The sequence below is a fragment of the Dermacentor andersoni genome, chromosome 1, assembly GCF_023375885.2.
Source record: "Dermacentor andersoni chromosome 1, qqDerAnde1_hic_scaffold, whole genome shotgun sequence".
NCBI classification, from domain to species: Eukaryota; Metazoa; Arthropoda; class Arachnida; order Ixodida; family Ixodidae; genus Dermacentor; species Dermacentor andersoni.
In genome coordinates this window covers 316754446-316773078 of record NC_092814.1, presented here as the reverse complement: position 1 = coordinate 316773078, position 18633 = coordinate 316754446, and the positions used below count along the sequence as shown (strand labels likewise).

General features: G+C 46.1%; 1 protein-coding gene across 3 annotated transcripts in view; it reads right to left on the bottom strand.

Annotated features, from left to right (window-relative positions):
- LOC126547754 (uncharacterized) overlaps positions 1 to 18633 on the bottom strand; it is a 63120-nt gene that overhangs the window by 30670 nt on the left and 13817 nt on the right. The window lies entirely within an intron of this gene.

Genomic DNA, 18633 nt, shown 5'->3' with positions numbered 1-18633 from the left:
ATAGTTACAGCCACGTGGTTCATGTCGCTCTAAGTATAACCAGCACAGCATCGGCCATTTATAACTAATGAAACGCGTGAACGTCATGTAGTGCAAACTATAGCCCACATTGCTCATGTCGTACACGACACCGGTAAACTTCGATAAAGTGCCGCCGCCACCGAGGCGCGGCTATTTCCGCCCCTATCGGCGCCATTTGAAGCGTTTTTGCAGCCGCTTTTGAGTAAGACAGAAAGCCTTCTGGGCCTCGGACAACTAAGTACTCATCCTCCCTTGGGAGTGACACTGATGCAGTCGCGCACATACGCAGTAACCGGGAGAACTGGATTGTCCTGATCACTCCAGGTTAAAAAACGAGTCAATACGACTCTGAAAGTACGTGAATATTAGTGAGTCTGCGTAATACAACTGCAGAAATTTTACGCTGAAATCTGTGTGTGTGTGTGTGTGTGTGTGTGTGTGCGTGTGTGCGTGTGTGCGTGCGTGCGTGCGTGCGTGCGTGTTAAACCTAAACGTCGACCTAACGGTGTGCTTCAATGAATATACTGGGTGGGGGGTTGTATTTAAAGAAAAAAAATTCCTGTGCTGAATCTATTCGTAAGAGTAGGTATCAGTCAACTGCGCTGTGGTGCTGGACATATCATTGGCAAAGGTGGCCTTCAATGATATAACAGCACTAACGAACGAAAAGCTTTGTGAATTCTGCCTAGGATGTTTCGACTTCCGCATGGAAGCCCTGTTAACTTTCTATCTTCCAATTATTACCTCTTTATTCGTTGTTTTATTTTATTTTATGTTATTGAATAACGGAACTTATTTCCGCATAAGTGGAGAGGTCATCCCACCATCATATCATTTCATAGATTCACTATAATTTTACACGTGTATATAGAAGAATGTTTGAGTGATTCAACAAGTTCCGGGATCAGTGTTTCTTACGCGAAAGTAGGGTATTTTAGCTATATATCTGGCAATGAATTCACAACGCTTTTCCTTCCTGAGTGCTCTTTGCCATTGGCTGGGCACCTTCGCTAATGATATGTGCTGCATCAGGATTGGGTGTAATTTGGCCTTCCGATCAATTTTAGCGTAAGAGTGTTTTTTGAATACGGGCCCCGATTATTACGGGTACAACCTCAGAGCCTCGGCCATGCGCGTGGCACACTTCGCACGTGCTATTCAGCATTTATGAAGCCTCTTCAAAACATGGCGGTCGCGACGTGTTTGCGGCATTTTGCAATCGCTTCCGGAGCATGCAGCTGGCAAAAACATAATCTTCTGCTACTTGGAGAGAGTCGTCGAAGGACCGCGGATTTAGATACCACCTATATTCATTCTGTTGTGTGAATATACTTTCAAGATGTATGCCGGTGATGAAACTATCACGGTTCTCAAAGCTGCTCATGTGCTCTACGCACGTATAATCTGCATAAACGCCACGAATACACAGTGGCACGGTTTCTTCCGTTCATTTCAACCGAGCTGGTGGGGTTGAGCAGGCCGTTGTGACTGGCGATCCTTCAGCTTTTGCATGTTTTTTAACGATGGAAAGCTGCTTTCTACTAAGCGAACGGTCGGCCTAAGTGAGGTCATTACAGGTCGGCATGCTCATTCCACCTGTTGCAGCGTTTTGGCTTGCCGTGGTCTGCGACTCACTCCGGCAAGGCACCGAGTGCGCATGCTCAGCAGCGACCCTGCATGCTGAGGCGGAACGTCAAACATCGAAGGGTAAAACACGCTCCCTGACCGTAGTTTTTCGCGCGAAGTGAATGGCGTGGACGCACGCATGTTTTGCTGGCGACGCGCGCGGAGCTCGTGTTTCCATCGGAATCGCATTGTTTGTTTGATACCGTACAAATTATTTTGGACCGGGGCCTTGCCAGCAGTGAACCTGCGAGCGCAAGAAACTTCCGGTCTAGAGATGCAAAGTGTCCGGTAGTTTTGCATGCCCTAAAAAAATTTTTTTTAAGGACAAGTGGGGAGATAAACTAGCTTGCACGCTTCCCACTGCAAATATTTGTAGCAAGGTGATTATGAAAGCCCGTGAGCAAAAGTATACGGAACAGGGGTTGCGCGATAAAGCCGTTCCCCCCCCCCCCCCCCCCTCTGCTTGTTAAAGCAACTTGAAATTGAGGACTGCAGTACAAACTTGGCATTGCAAACTTTTCAGTGTACTCGTTAATTCCAGTTTATGTTTCTTAATTACGAAGAAATTCAGTTTGTTCGGCGACCCTGTGGTGCGTACACCTTTGTTAACGGCTGTACACTATAGAGATGAAAGTTACGGACAGATTTTTACTACACTTTCTCTCTTGATCAGAAACAGAAAATTAGGTGGATTTACCACCGTCAGTGTAACATCAAAACAAAATTTTCTGCCAACACGCTGTAAATATTGAAAAATACAAACATGTAAAAAAAAAGAACTAACGCACTCCCTATCCTGTGTCAGTATCACTGCTATCGCTTGGGGACTTCTTGTGCTTTGTTCTTCTATTTTATTCCCCTTTCTACTAAAGATTTCGTTTAAATCTTACACTGTTACTATTTAGGGGCTGCAATTTTCGGGCAAGATTTCAAGTGCTTAAAAAGAGAACCCGAAAAGAAACTTTCTTTTTCTCTGCAGTTCATTTCTTACCGGTCCATTCGCACCTCTATTCCCCTCCTATCAGCAGACAAATATCGACATATAGAAGCGTGTTTTAATGTTGGCACAATGCACAAGACGCCTCTTCTTATGTTTTTCCAATAGAAGAAATGCGATGTTTGCCTCAAGCAGATATCTTTAAACTTTCGAGTAATATATACGCCACAATATATTTGTAAATTTGTCATTTGTCGCAGACCGAAAACATCTGATTCTGTTCCGCCACGCTACCGCGGCTCACCGTTGTCTTTCTTATCCGATGTGACAAATACCGTACAAGCTTCCCAGGTCGGATCTCTGTTCGTAAACAGCAAAATGATGTATAAAGTGCCGGGAACGACCAGCCTACGTAACTGAGTATTTATTTTTTCTCTCGCGCAGCACAAGAACACTGACAGCGATATCAGGGGCAGCACATGCAAAGCTGTGCGTTCGGGCCTCTCTACTGTTGGTGCAGGAACGCAGAAACCGGATAAGGGGAGCAATGCGAGGCCATTTTTTTCTGTGTGCGGGCGGCATGACGACGACAAGCCAGGTCGCTCGACGCGTTGCGGTCGGGCGCAATCATGGGGGCGTAGTCGTACACAAAAGTGCGAAAGTAATCGTTTTCGTCAGTGCAGCCTGCCTACATTTGTTCGCGCTGTGCTAACCGGTACTCGCTTGCGTCTAGAATATTAATCCGAAAGCATTGTTTGTCCAATCAGGCAGGAAAACCGGCGTTGTCGTCCGCAACGAGTGGTAATAAACGTCATCATCAGTGACGTCATCAGCGCCCTGTATGACGCCAGTAGTAATACGGAATTAAAGTTAGAAGTTTGAGTAAGGTGACTTAAGGTGTAGAGAGAGAAGGAGAGAGAGAGAGAGAGAGAGAGAGAGAGAGAGAGAGAGAGAGAGAGAGAGAGAGAGAGAGACGTTTAGTAATAAAAAAAAAAGCACATATGCTAAAAGGCAACCCCAGTGGTTTTTCCGGCGAGCTGCCTAGATCAGGTGAATTATTTCGCTCCTTAATAGATACAGCAGCGAGCTGTCGTATATAGCTTTGCGGTGTACAGGGGTCTCTCTTGGAAGAATCCAGTCGTTTAGTGTAACGACTGAGCTCTGTAGGCCAGCAAGGCAGATTCTTCGCAGTGAGGATAGGCCAGGACGTGCCCATATCAGATGGTGTGCCGTGGCTGGCTCGCTGGTACACTTAAATGGGAGTAAAATATAAATAAGTTCGATTAAAGTGGATTAAGGTGAACTAAGGTTGGTACAAATTAGAGCAAGATGGATTAAGGTGGATTAAAGTTGGTGCAAATTAGAGCAAGGTGGATTAAGGTGGAGAGGTAGAGTTGGGAAGGAGACGTGACAATCTATGACGTCACGTATCTTGGACGTAACTAATTATTAAGAGAAGTCATGATGCTATCGCGTTGAAATCACGTGAGAATACTTAAGCGACTGTGAATTATTTTTGATTATAGCTTCAATATGCAGAACCCATGGCACGCTCCAACGACGAACATGGCGTCTTCTGTGCATTCACAATGCACTGTACTGTAAGTGCACGTATGAGACGCGAAGAGGACAGTTTAAACAAAACAACAAAGTGCAGTGGGCTCGTTGATAGACTTTCACTAATTGTTTGGCTGATTTTGTCTTAGAAGTAACAGTGAACGGTACATTCGAGCCCTTTATTCGACCACTGGCGTCAAACGTAATCTTGCAATCTCAGCGTCCTGAGTATACTATTTTGCTGAATTTTCATTTGTTGACGACTGCACATAGTGTGCAAGAGGTCTTTAACCGTACCACTTGTGAAGCCCGGTATGTGCCTGGTGAATATAAAAAAAAATAATTCTGCAGGCGTTTTCGTTCAAAGCTCGAAACAGCATGAATTTCGCCTATGGCTGTTGTACGCAAGGGGAAATCTCAAGGACTGTTAAATTGTAATTCTTGCTCTTTATTTCTGTTTATTTACTTACTTATGTTTTGCTCACAGATAGAGTACGTCCTTTGTGTACTCCAAGCTAGTAACATCAGAGGGCCGGAGTGGCGCGACCGATATTGGGAAAAAATCGGCAGAACCCATCTCACGATGATTGTCGACGGTGACGCGCTTAGCATTGAAGCAACCACAAGCCAGACTGAACCAGCGGCTCTCCATATACTGGTTAACGCACAACCTCGTGTTACTACACCTCATTCGACGTGCAGACAGACTGGACTGCGAGGAGTGAGAGGTAACTGAGACAACACAGCACGTCTTGTGCATTTGCCCGCGATATGCTGTGCAAAAACAGTCATTGGTACAACATTCGTTAAAGTTTACCAATCAACCTTTATCTGAAAAAAAGTTCTATTGGGACCTTGGCAGGATTCTTGTCGGCGTGATGTTCTTAAGGCTCTCATCGAATTCTTGCTTCGAAGCGGTCTACACTCGAGACATTAAAAAGTTTTGCTGTAAAAGTTCAACTTTTCTTCTGCGCGTGCTCTCATTTTTTTGTCTCCTTTCTCCATTTTCGCAGTGAAGGCTCGCCAACCGTGCCCAGCCTGGTTGCCCTTCCTATCTTTGCCTGATCATCTCCTTCTCTACAGGTCGGATGTTCTTGAGAAACGGATCATGACGCTACGTATTCTCGAACGGGTAGGGTCAGACAGCATGAACATGCAGCGGAATTTATACCCCTGTCAAGCGGGCAAGTTAAGTGCACTTACGGCGAGTGCACTCGGTTTTTAAGTGCACTTTCCCAAATCTTAACGTCGCAGCGGAGTGTACTCTCATATGAGTGCACTCAAGTCGGAGTACGTTCACGGAACGCACTTTGCTGGCCGAGTGCGTAGCCTCGCCGCCAACGGTTTGAAGGAGTGCCTAGCCTCGCCACCAACGCTTTCAACGACGCAAAATGTAATGCATAGAAAAAGGACACAAAAGTTCATTTCAGTTATTGAGCAGCTTTTAACAATGTAATTTGTGTTTAGCGAGAAGCGAAACAGCACAGTAAAGAAACGAATTTATCATGTACGCAACTAACGGCGCCAGAATGGTGCGGCACTGCGGCGCCGCCATGTTCATTCAGTTCGTGTTTATTTTGGTGGGAAAGCGTGCTGACCACGCCGGTCGTGCTTTGAGCCGTGTGCGGGGCACTTTGCACTGTAGCTAAATATCGAACTCGCCGTCTTTGCTCATATATACTCGCTCATATTCTGTTCTAGCAGGATCATGAGCAGGATCAACTGCCGCCTCGCCGCACGCCGCCATGTTGTTTTGGATTGGCTAGACATTCGTCTTGGCCAGCATTGACTTGCAACACACTTATAATAAAGACATCTTCGCTTTTTGTTGAGACAAATAGATGAAGTTTGTCTTTATATATAATTCTACTTAAAACAACCGCTTTTTAGCAGCTTTCTCTTGTTAATTTACATCTTTAAAAGCGCGCTCTTAGTCTGTCGCCATTTTTTTTTTTTTTACTGCGAGTGCACTCTGTTTTCCCGTTAAGAAGCGCGTTGCCTAAAGTGTGACTCAAGGTCCCGAAGTGGACTTCCCGTAAGTGCACTTAACTTGCCCGCTTGACAGGGGTATTAGTGTGGCAAGTTTGCGGAACGGCAAGTCGCATTTCACTAGATTGGCGTTTCCCTGTTTGCGTGTGTGTATTACACTATAAAAAATCCACTCGTAGCTGACGTGTTATAGCAAAAGATGGGGCGCTTCATGTCCGAAGTTGCGTAATAATGACCTGTGAGGGACATCCTGGTGGATGACTCCAGATTAACCTTGTCCACCTCCTGTTCTTTAACGCGCACCCGATTCTAAGCGCACTGCCATGTTTGCATTCCTACTCTTCCAAGGGAACGCAACAGTCGCTCAGGAATTGAACCTATTAGCTCTTGTTCAGCAGAACGCCGCAGCCACTGTGCCCCTGAAGCGGGTAACAAGTGGGAATACCTTAGCGCTACTTATGGCGAGAGCATGACACCGCTATAACGATATTTTTTGTTCAGTTTGTTGCGTTCCGCAATTTCTGGCGCAACGCGACAGAAATTGCGGAACGCAGTAAAAAGCAAGTTATGCTGCGGCAAGTAGTACTCCTATACGCTCGCGACCAGACATGGGCACCCTCACGAAGGCGTCCTCACCCTTATCTGCCCTACACCCTCAAGCTATGACGGTGAGGGATGTTGACAGTGACGATGCGTGGCTAAAATGAGGAAGATGCGATTCATATTGATCAATCGCAGAGAAATCACTTAGATCGTACGCGTGATGCGTTTGAGATTTGAAGTTTTGAAGTGCACTGGCAAAAAGCCTCTCGTACTCAGATGTACATCGAAGCCCGCTTGAAACTGACCTCTCTCATAAATGGCTGTTGGTGTCATCTGTAGCTAAATTTAGCGACTGGGAACTGTAGCAGCAACGAAAGTGGGAATAGTGGCAGTGACTTTTTGATGTAACTCCGACGTTTCTTTTCTTTTTCCATGATTACCTCAATTAAGAACACTCCTTTATCCGAAATAAGCATTCCGAAATTTCCCTTTTCTTTCTCTGATTATAGAGGGACAAATACGTGGAGTTTGAGGCTTTTCAGGCTTTGATAGCGTTTGTTGACCTAGTTAAGGCAACATCAGAAGGAAGAAGAAAAAACATTACGTTAATATAGCTAAAGCTAAAGCAAGTGCAATCAAAACAGATTTGCTTCGCCGTAAGGGCCGCACCCGTGTAAGGGCCGCGTCCCCTACTAGGCAGCCCAAGATTTGGGACACAAAATTTCCAACGGAGATGCAATCATGTTCGCTGCTGAGATGCTGTGCACGTGTATCGGTGAATTTCTGCGCGCTGCGTACTTCGCCGTGCCGCTACTAGATGGTGTTGCGGCTCGGGGTAGCGCTAAGTTTTCTTTTTTTTTTTTTGTGCATGCTTTGAGCTTTCTTCTGGTTTTCTTTTTGATTTGCTGATGTTTTTAATCTTGAAATATCAATTTGCTAGTTTTCTTTTCTTTTACTTCTTTTTTCGTGTACGCGGGTGTGTTTCGTGTATATTTGGTTTTGCAGGATAGTCAGAGCGTCCTTTCGTGCCACGTCTTTAAACACGTGCAAGCGTGTGGGACGTTAAGTTTTTATAGCCTTTAAATAGTAGTTTGGAAGCGGCAAGACTATTATCTACTAGTTGTTTTAGAGTGTGTGCATTGGTATCAGGAATGTTGCTTTGTTAGGACAGTGAGAGCATGGCCGCGTGTTTTAATCCGTACGGACACGTGTCATACCTTAAGTCTGTGCGGCATTTATTTCTTTTAACACGTTGGTTATAATTACTTTGTGGCATTTTAAGCATTAGGTTCTAAGCATATCGGCCTTTGCTAGTAGGCACGTGCTCTGAGAGCTTCGCTGTTTGCATTAGAAACAGCTAAGTGCAACAAATGGCAAGAAAGGCGGTAAAGTGTACAGTGTGTCGGAGGTCCCTCAAGGTAGACGAGGGGAAGGATGAGTATGAAGAGGAAATCGAGTCAATCGGCAGAAACTGTGATGTCGATGCTAGACTAAAGAAAATAGAGGCTTTCCAGGATGAACTTGTGAAACAGTTCGAAGAGTTAAAAATAAGCTAAATATGGAGCGTAATGCACGGAAGGCGGTGGAAAAAGACTTCAAGTAGCAGAGGAAAATCTGAACAGGGCCGCCATCATGAACGAGAGTGGTCGTGACGATGGAATGCCATCTCCCAACGTGACAGGCCAGGGAGTGTCAACAATGCACGTGGAATTCGTGCAACGGGGGGTAGGGGTAGCTGGAAAGAGCTTCACCTACCTTGAAGCGTCCACAAAGGAAAAGCAGGAACGCAGGGGTTAATGTCCCTTGTCTAGCCCGAATCACGCGGAAAAGTATGACAAAGAGAAGGAGGGAGAGGCCTTGGCAGTCGATAGAAGGATAGAGTGAAAGGGTGATTATTGCCGCCGACTAAAAGCTGGCTAGGTGCTCCGAGGCCATTGTGGAGAGGGTGAAAGGCGACAAAAGAGTGGCAGTAGGGACATTTCCAGGGCGGAAATTGGGCGCTGTCATGGAGCGAGCAAAAGAAAAGCTCGCGGAAAATGCCCGCGGACGCAACGTTATAGTAGTAGCAGGGAGGCTAAATGACGTGTTAAACAGAAAATGGGCAGGACTAGCACAGCCCCTGGCGAAGTGGGTATACGCGTTGCGCGAGATGTCCCCTCAGGTGCAGATTGTGGTGGACACGGCGCTGGAGGTTCCTTTACGCTACAGTAACGTACAAAGACACGTAAAAATATTGAAAGATATCTAAAGTGGCTCCACAACCACCGTAGTCCTCCATAAAGAAAGCGATAAAATACCAATAAAGAAGGGCGTCAGGCAGGGAGGTACGATCTCTCCAATGCTATTCACAGCATGTTTACAGGAGGTATTCAGAGACCTGGATTGGGAAGAATTGGGGACAAGAGTTAATGGAGAATACCTTAGTAACTGGAGATTCGCTGATGATATTGCCTTGCTTAGTAACTCAGGGGACCAATTGCAATGCATGCTCACTGATCTGGACAGGCAAAGCAGAAGGGTGGGTCTAAAAATTAATCTGCAGAAAACTAAAGTAATGTTTAACAGTCACGGAAGAGAACAGAAGTTTACGATAGGCAGCGAGGCACTGGAATTGGTAAGGCAATACACCTACTTAGGGCAGGTAGTGACCGCGAATCCGGATCATGAAACTGAAATAATCAGAAGAATAAGAATGGGCTGGGGTGCGTTTGGCAGGCATTCTCAGATCATGAACAGCAGGTCGCTATTATCCCTCAAGAGAAAAGTGTGTAACAGCTGTGTCTTACCAGTACTCACCTACGGGGCAGAAACCTGGAGGCTTACGAAAAGGGTTCTACCTAAATTGAGGACGACGCAACTAGCTATGGAAAGAAGAATGATGGGTGTAACGTTAAGGGAGAGCAGATTGTAACGATAAGAAGATTGGGTGAGGGGACAAACGCGAGTTAATGACATCTTAGTTGAAATAAAGAAAAAGAAATGGGCTTAGGCAGGGCATGTAATGAGGAGGAAATATAATCGATGGTCATTAAGGGTTGTGGATTGGATTCCAAGAGAAGGGAAGCGTAGCAGGGGCGACAGAAAGTTAGGTGGTCGGATCAGATTAATAAGTTTGCAGGGACAACAGGGCCACAATTAGCACATGACCTGGGTAGTTCGAGAAGTATGGGAGAGGCCTTTTCCCTGCAGTGGGAGTAGCCAGGCTGCTGCTGCTGATGATGAACGTACAAAGAGCTGTTGTGGCTGCGAATGGGGCTATATGGAGATCGAGCAGAGATAAAGGTTTCGAGGTTGTAGAAGTAAACAGGGAAGTGAGAGGGTATGGTGGTTTTCATTAAGACGGGATCCACTTCAATCACAGGCTTGGACGAGATGTGGGCTGGTGACTGGCTGGTCGCACAGTTGCTTTGTGGGGAGACCCACAGGCGTTCAGGAGGTCAGGGTATGTAGTAATGAAGGTCCTTTAGGGGAACCTCAGAATAGCATCGCTGTCAATAACAGAAACAAGGAGGAAGACAAGAAAGAGCGCTCGCCATGCAATAGGTTACGTAAACATGATGGGCGGCAGAAGAAAGCAAATGTGGTTAGAAATTGAGGAGCAGTTAAAGAACAAATATGTGTGTATGCGGTTACAAAAACGTACCTTAGAGACTTCAAAGAGCCACAAATGATTAAGAATTATGTGTGAAAGAAACGCAACAGAAATAAATCAGGAAGAAAGTAAGGGGTCGGAATGCTCATACATGAGGGAGCCAAATGAGAAAGAGAAACTTCAGAGTGTCGAGAGCATCTTTGGTTATCAGGTACAGTGAGTTGAAAGAAAACTTTTCTGGGCGTGACGTATTTGTGGACGGGAAATAATTTCAGAGAGAAGAATCAAAAGTAGTAAAATGCCGAAGTGCTGATTTTAGATGTTTCGGGAATGACGCCGAAATTATTCTGTTAGATGACATGAATGTCCACATACAGGATCTAGATGGCTATACCGACAACAACGAGAAGTCAACGTTAGATCTTTGTGAGCAACATAACCTGGTTATGGTGAATACAGGGCCTGTAATGGGCAGACCACGTGGGAACTGGGAAACCGGCAATCGACCATTGATTAGTCTGACGACAGAAGAAGTTTATGATAAGTTGAGAGAAATCGTCATTGACAAGCGAGGGTATGGCAGCATAGGGAGTGACCATAAACGCGTCGTTTTGAACATGGAATATGTAGTTGGGAAAGAGAGCAAGGAGCGAAGAATTGCCAGTCCGAATTTGAACACTAAAGAAATAAAAATATAGTCATAATAGCCGAGCAAGAACGACATAAATACGGAAAGAGAAGCAACATGCTCGTTGGAAAGGAAAAAAAGAAAACGAAAAGCTCGTGGAACAGAGAGATACGAAAAACAATCGCCGAACTACAGAAAGCATCCCGAGAGCAAAGGCAGGCAAAGAAAGCGCAGTTGCCGCAGGATGAATTAGCCAGAAAAGGGGAAATATATCGGGAGAAAACGAATATATGGTTCAAATACCGGTTCAAGCAAAGATAAAAGGTGAAAGTGAACGTTGGTTGTCTGAAATACGTGAGAAAAAGAAGGCCGCACATAGAATATTTTGGAACCACATAAATTTATTAGGCAGGAAGTCTGGAACAATACAACAACATATCCTAGACGAAGATGGAAACAAACTGGAAGGGAACGCGGCATTAAATTACGTCCCAAAAATGACAGCCGAATTTTTCTAAGGCATTGACGAGGTCCTATTTGAGAAAAAAAAAAGAGCGTGAAAGAAAACCAGATGGAATAAAGAGCCGGTGCTGAGAAATTTCAACTGGAAGAAAGTCGAAGAGAAAATCCTAAGTGCACAGCCCCAGGGCTAGACAAGGTTCCCGTTACGCTGGTTAATGAACTAGGGCCAAAAAGTACGGAAGTTCTGTTGAAAGCAGTAGAACATACCTTAAAAGATCCACGAATACCAGACAGTTGGTGACAAAGTAGAATGAATTTAATTTATAAAGAGAAGAGGGAAAAGGATAGAATTCACTCATATAGACCGTTATACATACATGTTAGCAATGAAGGCAATTAAATTAAAGCTGCAAGCATGGGTAGAGAATGACATATTGGGAGAACTTCATAATGACTTCAGAATCGGCAGGCGACTGGATGATAACTTATTTGTCTTTACTTATTGTATTGAAACCTCCGTAGAGGAAAGGAAGCCACTATATGTGGCATTTCTAGACATTACCGCAGCGTAGGACAACGCAAAATGCAACATATTGTGGGAAAATCCCGAAGAGGAAGGCATAGGCAACGACTGTATACAGCTTTCGAGAGAGATATACCTAGAAAATACCGTTTGCGTTGAATTCGAAGGCAGGAGGAGCGAGGAAAAAGTTTATATCAACAAGGGACTGAGGCAGGGGTGCCCTTTATCTCCATTGCTATTTATGATGTACATGGTGAGGATGGAGAGGGTGCTAGAAGGAAGTAATATCGGGTTTAATCTCTCATACAAACAGGCGGCTACAGTAGTAGAGCAGCAGCTTCCAGGTTTGTTTTATGCGGACGACATTTTGTTGCTAGCTAACAACCAAAGTGATATGTAATGTCTGGCTAATATCCGTGGACAGGAAGGCGATAATATAGGTCTGAAATTTAGTGTCAAAAAATCTGGTATTATGGTATTCAATGAAAGCTGTGAACAGACAGTGTCAATACATGGCCAGGAAATACCTCGCGTAAAGGAATATAAATACCTTGGTATATAGATAAACGAAGCCAATAGATATATGAAAACACAGGAAAAACTAACAGCAAGGGGGAAGGTAAATGCAGCCATAATGAAGCACAGATCACTATGGGGATACAATAGGTACGAGGTCCTCCGAGGTATGTGGAAAGGTGTAATGGTTCCAGGACTTACATTCAGAAATGTGGTTGTTTGCTTGAAGTCAGGGGTACAATCAGAACTCGATAGCAACCAAAAGTCAGTGGACGCCTCGCATTGGGCGTTGACGGGAAGTCTACAAATGAAGCTGTGCAGGGTGATATGGGTTGGACAAGTTTTGAAGTGAAGGAAGCTCAGAGTAAAATTGATTGTGAAGAACGACTGAGGAATATGGAGGAAAGTAAATGGGCTGGGAAAGTGGTCAGATATTTTTACAGGAAGAAGATTGATTCACAGTGGAGAAAACGAACTAGGAAGCTTAACAGCAAGTATGCAACCGGTATGGTGAACAACATGGCAACAAAGAACGGCAAACGGAAAGTCAGAGAGGCTGAGAAAATCTCACGGGTCGCGGCACTGAAAAAGGAACCGGCTATAAGCAACTACTTACTAGGAAAAAGCGAAATCAGGGAAAAAAAAACAATTGATGATAACTCAAAGGGGAGCTCTTAATTTTTCAAAGTGAGGTAAGGATGCGTTAGAACGCGCACTTATAAAGCGAGATATAAGAACGAAGAAGAAGCATGTGCTTGATGCGGTAAAGCTAGGGAAACGATGGAGCATGTTTTATTAGAATGTGAAGATACCTGCCCAATAACAAGAACTTGGTGGTGCAACCCACCACGTTCTAAAGGGCACGCTCGCAGCATCCATCCATCCTGTGTCATACAAGTTACACGTCGAAAAGAACACAATGAGGGGGAACATAACTGCCCCCTAGCTTCTGTCCTCCGCGCCGAACGTCTCTGCCTTTTCTTCCTTGTTTGGCGACTCAGACGCGCTCTTACTGGAAACATTCCAAACGACAAATGCACCTTTTTAACTCTTTCGCTGCACTCCCCATAGGGTTTAGCGCCTTTCGCTTTATTCGGCTGCGTTGCCATCTCTGCCGCATCCTTGACTCTGCGACGCCTTTTTCTCTTAGCACACTTTCTGGTGATCATTTCCGAGTGCCTTTTTTCCTTCCCGTTGGCGGCTCCTCAACCTGACTCTCTTCCTGAATTTTTGTCCGGGAAATCGGAAAGATTTCCTCCTCCTGTTTAACTACTTCTCCAGAGCTAGCTGTTTCATCCTCTTTTTCTGCACTTTGTTCATCGTCGTAACTCAGTTGCTGAGCTAGGTCGCGTGCTTTGGACATCGTCAAAGCCTTGACCTGGGTGTCAGCAAATGTGCACCCACTTTTATTCAGCAGCGACTCTGAGCTGTTGTAGAAAAGGTAAGCGTAGCCTTCCGGTAGCCCATTGGAGACTGCTGCTACTGTCTCGATATCTGCGAAAGGTACCTCAATCTTTACCTTTGCCATAGCTAGGCACACTGACTCTACGCTGATGGTCTGCCTTATCAACGCGCATTCGGACACGTAGTCTTCACTTTCCCATACTTCGGATGGACGCGTCCATGGTGGCCGCGGAGTCCCTTAGTTCCCTACAGTCTTTGCCATTTACCATTATGTCCGTCATGTATGGCTCTAGTAGATCAATGTTACTCGGATGATTGCTTATGCAATCGAATAGTGGCATTTTATTTGGGCAGTTTCGGGATAAGTATGCCTTCGGTGGCAATCTGCAAGGCAGGAGTTGCGGTTGCGCAGTTGAACACTGCGCATGCTTCGTTACTTTGTTCTTTCTTTTTCCCCCACCAAGTTTCTCTAAGTTAACGTGTTTGGAAAAAACGCACTTCTTTTGTTGTTCGACGCCGGTCCGTTCACTGCGGTGCGGCTTAGCCGCCTTTATTTGTAACAGTGGCGACGAGGACTTCACTTACGCACGACGACGAAACGGACCCACGCACTACCATGAACCACGCGCTGCCGGAGTTCGACGAAGACTGAGACAAGTGGCCGTCTTACCTTATCAAAGCTGAAGCCTATTATGAGTCAAATGAAATCAATAATGATGCTAAGAAGCGAGCATTGTTGGTAGCCGCACTTGGATCGAAGACAATTGATACCTTGCGCCAGACAATTGAAGACTTGCGCCAGACAAACCGAGCTCCGTAATATATGATGAAGTTGTGAAGGCACTTAACGACTACTATGATCCTGAACCGCATGAAATTACAGAGAGCTTTAAGTTTTTCAGCCGATGTCATCAGGAAGGTGAATCAGTGCACAAGTTCGTGGTAGAAATTCGGAGGCTTGCGCAAAACTGTAACTTTTGTTCTATGAGGAATAGGATGCTAAGGGACCGGATTGTAAGCGGAGTGCAATCAAAGAGTCTACAAATGCAGCTACTTGCATTAGCAGCAGAAAATGCAGAAAGAGGTGCAAAATGTACAGGCACAATGTTGTCAGAGCAAGGAAATGTTCTAAGGATGAAGCAACAGCACCAGTCTACACATGGAAAGGTTGAGCAACGTGGCAGCGAAAAGCAGTGCAAGTGCTGTGGCAGTTCGAGTCACCACGCCGCGACTTGCCCGGTACGCAAGGGTAGGTGTTTCAAGTGCGGCCAACAACGGCATTTAGCTCGGATGTGCGGGCAGCACAAAACCGCGAACAGAACGATGGCCGTGATGGTACGCGACGCGAAGGCCGAGAGCGACAGTGAGGCGGCACAAATTGGGTTCGTAACCACCGCTCGCTCACTGGTTCCACTTTTACGAGAAAATTTCCAGTGGAATGGCGTGAAAGTAAATATGGACATTGACACCGGCTCTCCAGTTTGTGTTATACCGAATGACGTCTACGAAGCCCAGCGTCAGCAGTGGCCGCCGCTGCAGGAATTTCATATCACGCTATCTTGTTATCTTGGAAAACTTCCAGTTCTCGGCATACAACCATTGCACGTTTCGTACAAGTCGGCAACAGTGCCGTGCAGTTTGGTGGTGCTAGGCTGCAACGGCCCTAGCCTCTGCGGTCGTGAACTGCTGCAGAAGCTGGATGCCGAAGGGCAATTCCTCTGGCATGTCGCTGCACTGACCGGTCCGAAGAGCCCGGACACTACCCTCAAAGAAGAGTTCGCGGACTGGTTCACGGAAGAGCTTGGACTCGTCAAGGTGCCGCTAGCGCGCCTGCTGATCCGGGATGGAGCAAAGCCCAAATTTTGCAAGGTAAAAAAAGTTGTATTTGCCCTGTGGGATGAAGTTGCTGATGAGCTAGACAGGCTGGTGGCCGCGGGAATTTCGTCACCCGTCACACACTCCGAATGGGCCACACCAATATTTCCGGTGCTAAAAAAAGACGGAGCGGTAAGAATTTGTGGTGACTTCAAGGTCACATTGAACCCGGTATGTTAGGTAGAACAATACCCCCTGCCAGTGATCGACGATATGTTTGCTAATTTGCGCGGTGGCGAGCAGTTCAGCATCCTAGTCTTAAGAGATGCTTATAATCAAATCCCTTTAGACGAAGACGCAGGGAAATTAAGTTATCAACACACACAAGGGACTTTTGCGATACAACATGCTGCCTTTTGGTATCTCTTCAGCGCCGGAGTTATTTCAGAAAAAAATTGCAACAATATTGCAAGGGCTATCGGGAGTGCAGGCATACCTGGATCACATTCTCGTGTCAGAAAAAGGGGGAGCACAAAAACTTGAAAGCGGTCTTGCAACGCTTCCGCGAAAATGGTATAAAGCTTCGTTCAGACAAGTGCCGTTTCCAGGAGCCATCAGTAACTTATCTTGGACATCGCATTGATGGCAAGAGTTTGCATCCGATCCAGAAAAACGTCGAGACTATCAGACTAGAGTCGCGGAATAGAGTCGCGGAAAGTCAGTGAATTGCGTTCATTCCTAGCCATGATTACGTTTTATAAGAAGTTCCTGCCTAATTTATCTACGATTATTGCACCGCTGTACAGACTGTTGGAAAAAAAGCTAGATGGGCGTGGGGCACGAAAGAACAAACTACGTTTAAGAGTGCTAAACACTCGCTTTGCTCAGCACCTGTGCTCGCCCATTTCAATCTGAACCGTGAACTCCTGTTGGAATGCGACGCGTCACCCTACGGCATTGCTGCGGTTCTGTTCCATCTCACTGACGGTGAACAGCGACCTATCGGATTCAGATCTCGAACGTTGACAGTTGCCGAGAGAAACTATTCTCAAATTGAGCGAGAGGCACTCGCACTTGTATTTGGTGTCACAAAGTTTCGAGATTACCTACTTGGGCGAGAATTTAGTCTGGTTACGGATCACCAGCCGCTGCTGGGCTTGCTAAGACCAGACCGTCAAACACCTGTGATGGCCTTAGCAAGAATTCAAAGGTGGCCGCTTCTGCTTGGTGCTTACAAGTATCGTCTACATTACAAGCCCGGTACACAGCTAGTAACCGCTGACGCACTGAGTCGTTTGCCTCAACCTTTGCAGGACAAAGTTGGCACCGAGGAAGATTCGGTGGAGTGCCTGCTCATGCTGCACCGGTGGGACGAGCCGGCTATTCCTGTCAAGGAACTACAAGCGTTAACATCGACTGACATCACGCTTTCTGCGGTGTACAGGTATGTCGTCAATAGCTGACCAAAAGAATCAAGCAGCGATGAACCAGACCTTGCAGAATACCACAAAACGCGGCACGAGCTCTCGGTTCATCGGGGGTGGCTGTACAGGGGCCATCGGGTTGTAGTGCCAACAGTGGTCCGTACGATGCTTTTGAAGTTGTTGCATACCTACGGCAAGTTGTTTTTTCATCCAGTTTAATTTCCATTAATTTATCGTTTCTTTATTTCATTTATTAAGCACAAGTAATTTCCCCTATGTTGTCCTTGGTGTCAGTGTTTGTTGGCTTCTTATGATATGACTAGTAGATCAACGTTACTCGGATTATTGTTTATGTAATCGAATAGTGGCATTTTATATGGGCAGTTTTGGGAGAAGTATGCCTTAGGTGCGCGCCGAACTGCGACTAGTGATGTCTCGTTTTTTTGTGTGTGGTTTGCTGCCCTAGAGGGCAAGATTATGGCCATGGAGAAGGCTTTTGACAGGAGTGTACGCTACTGCTCTGTGGCCTGAAGCCACGACTTGCCACATACACCGCTAGCTGCTCCACATACCGGCTAGCTGCGCTGAACTCTCACAGGTACCCCTTCCTTCCTGTCCTTAACCCAAAGGCGCACGTTATCCGTCAGGGTCTCGTAAAGCTTCTCCAAGCGGAATAAGTCTGTCAGCTTACTGACGTTATCCGCCCCTGCTTCTTTCACCCACTCAGAAAAATTATCAATCAGGCTACACGCAAACTCAACAAGGCTTTCAATAGGCTGCTTTCTTTTCTGCCGAAATGTACTCCGAAATTCCTCAGTAGAAAGCTTGTATTTTGCGAGCAAACTCGACTTCATTGAACTGTGCACGCCTACCTCGACTGCGCTCATTCGGGCCACGACTTGCGAGGCGTATCCCGGCAACAACGCAAGCAACCGCTCCGGCCAGATGTCTTGGTGAAGTGATTGCTTCTCACAAATCCGTTCAAAATTAATCGGGTAGAGACCGATGCCATCGCCTGTTTTGTGCGGCTGAAGCAAACTCGTCATTTTCACACTTTCCGTTGGTGGCGGCGCCGCATGTGCACCACGCGCTAATCTCGCATGCTCTAGTTTTATTTTCGCGAGCTCAATTCCTACCTGGATTTGTTCCATCTCTTCCTGCCATTCTTTCTCGCGCTCCTTTCTCTTGCGCTCCTTCTCTTTCTCCCTTTCTTTCCTCTCGCGACATATCTTTTCCCAGGCATCCGTGAAATTGTCGTCCTCGAAACCCACTTCGCCAATGCTAATACGAATTTTGTTTTTCCTCAACTTGTGGTTAATCTCCATACCGAGCTCTGCTGTCCACAGCAGCAGCTCCTCTTTTTCTACACTGCGATATACATGCTTTTCCGAGAGCCGACTAATGCTATTGCCTCTATTGACCGCAAAACCCGTGGCGATCAATCAGAGCTAACTGCCCGATAAAACCCTGTCCTTATCGCCCGGCAAAACGTAGTCGCTCTAGCTCTCACCCAACCTCGAACTTGCGAAGGTCATGCCTCTCGGAGCCGCGTTCCCAGGTCCGCCTATCCCAGATCGCGAGGACTGCCTTCTGCTG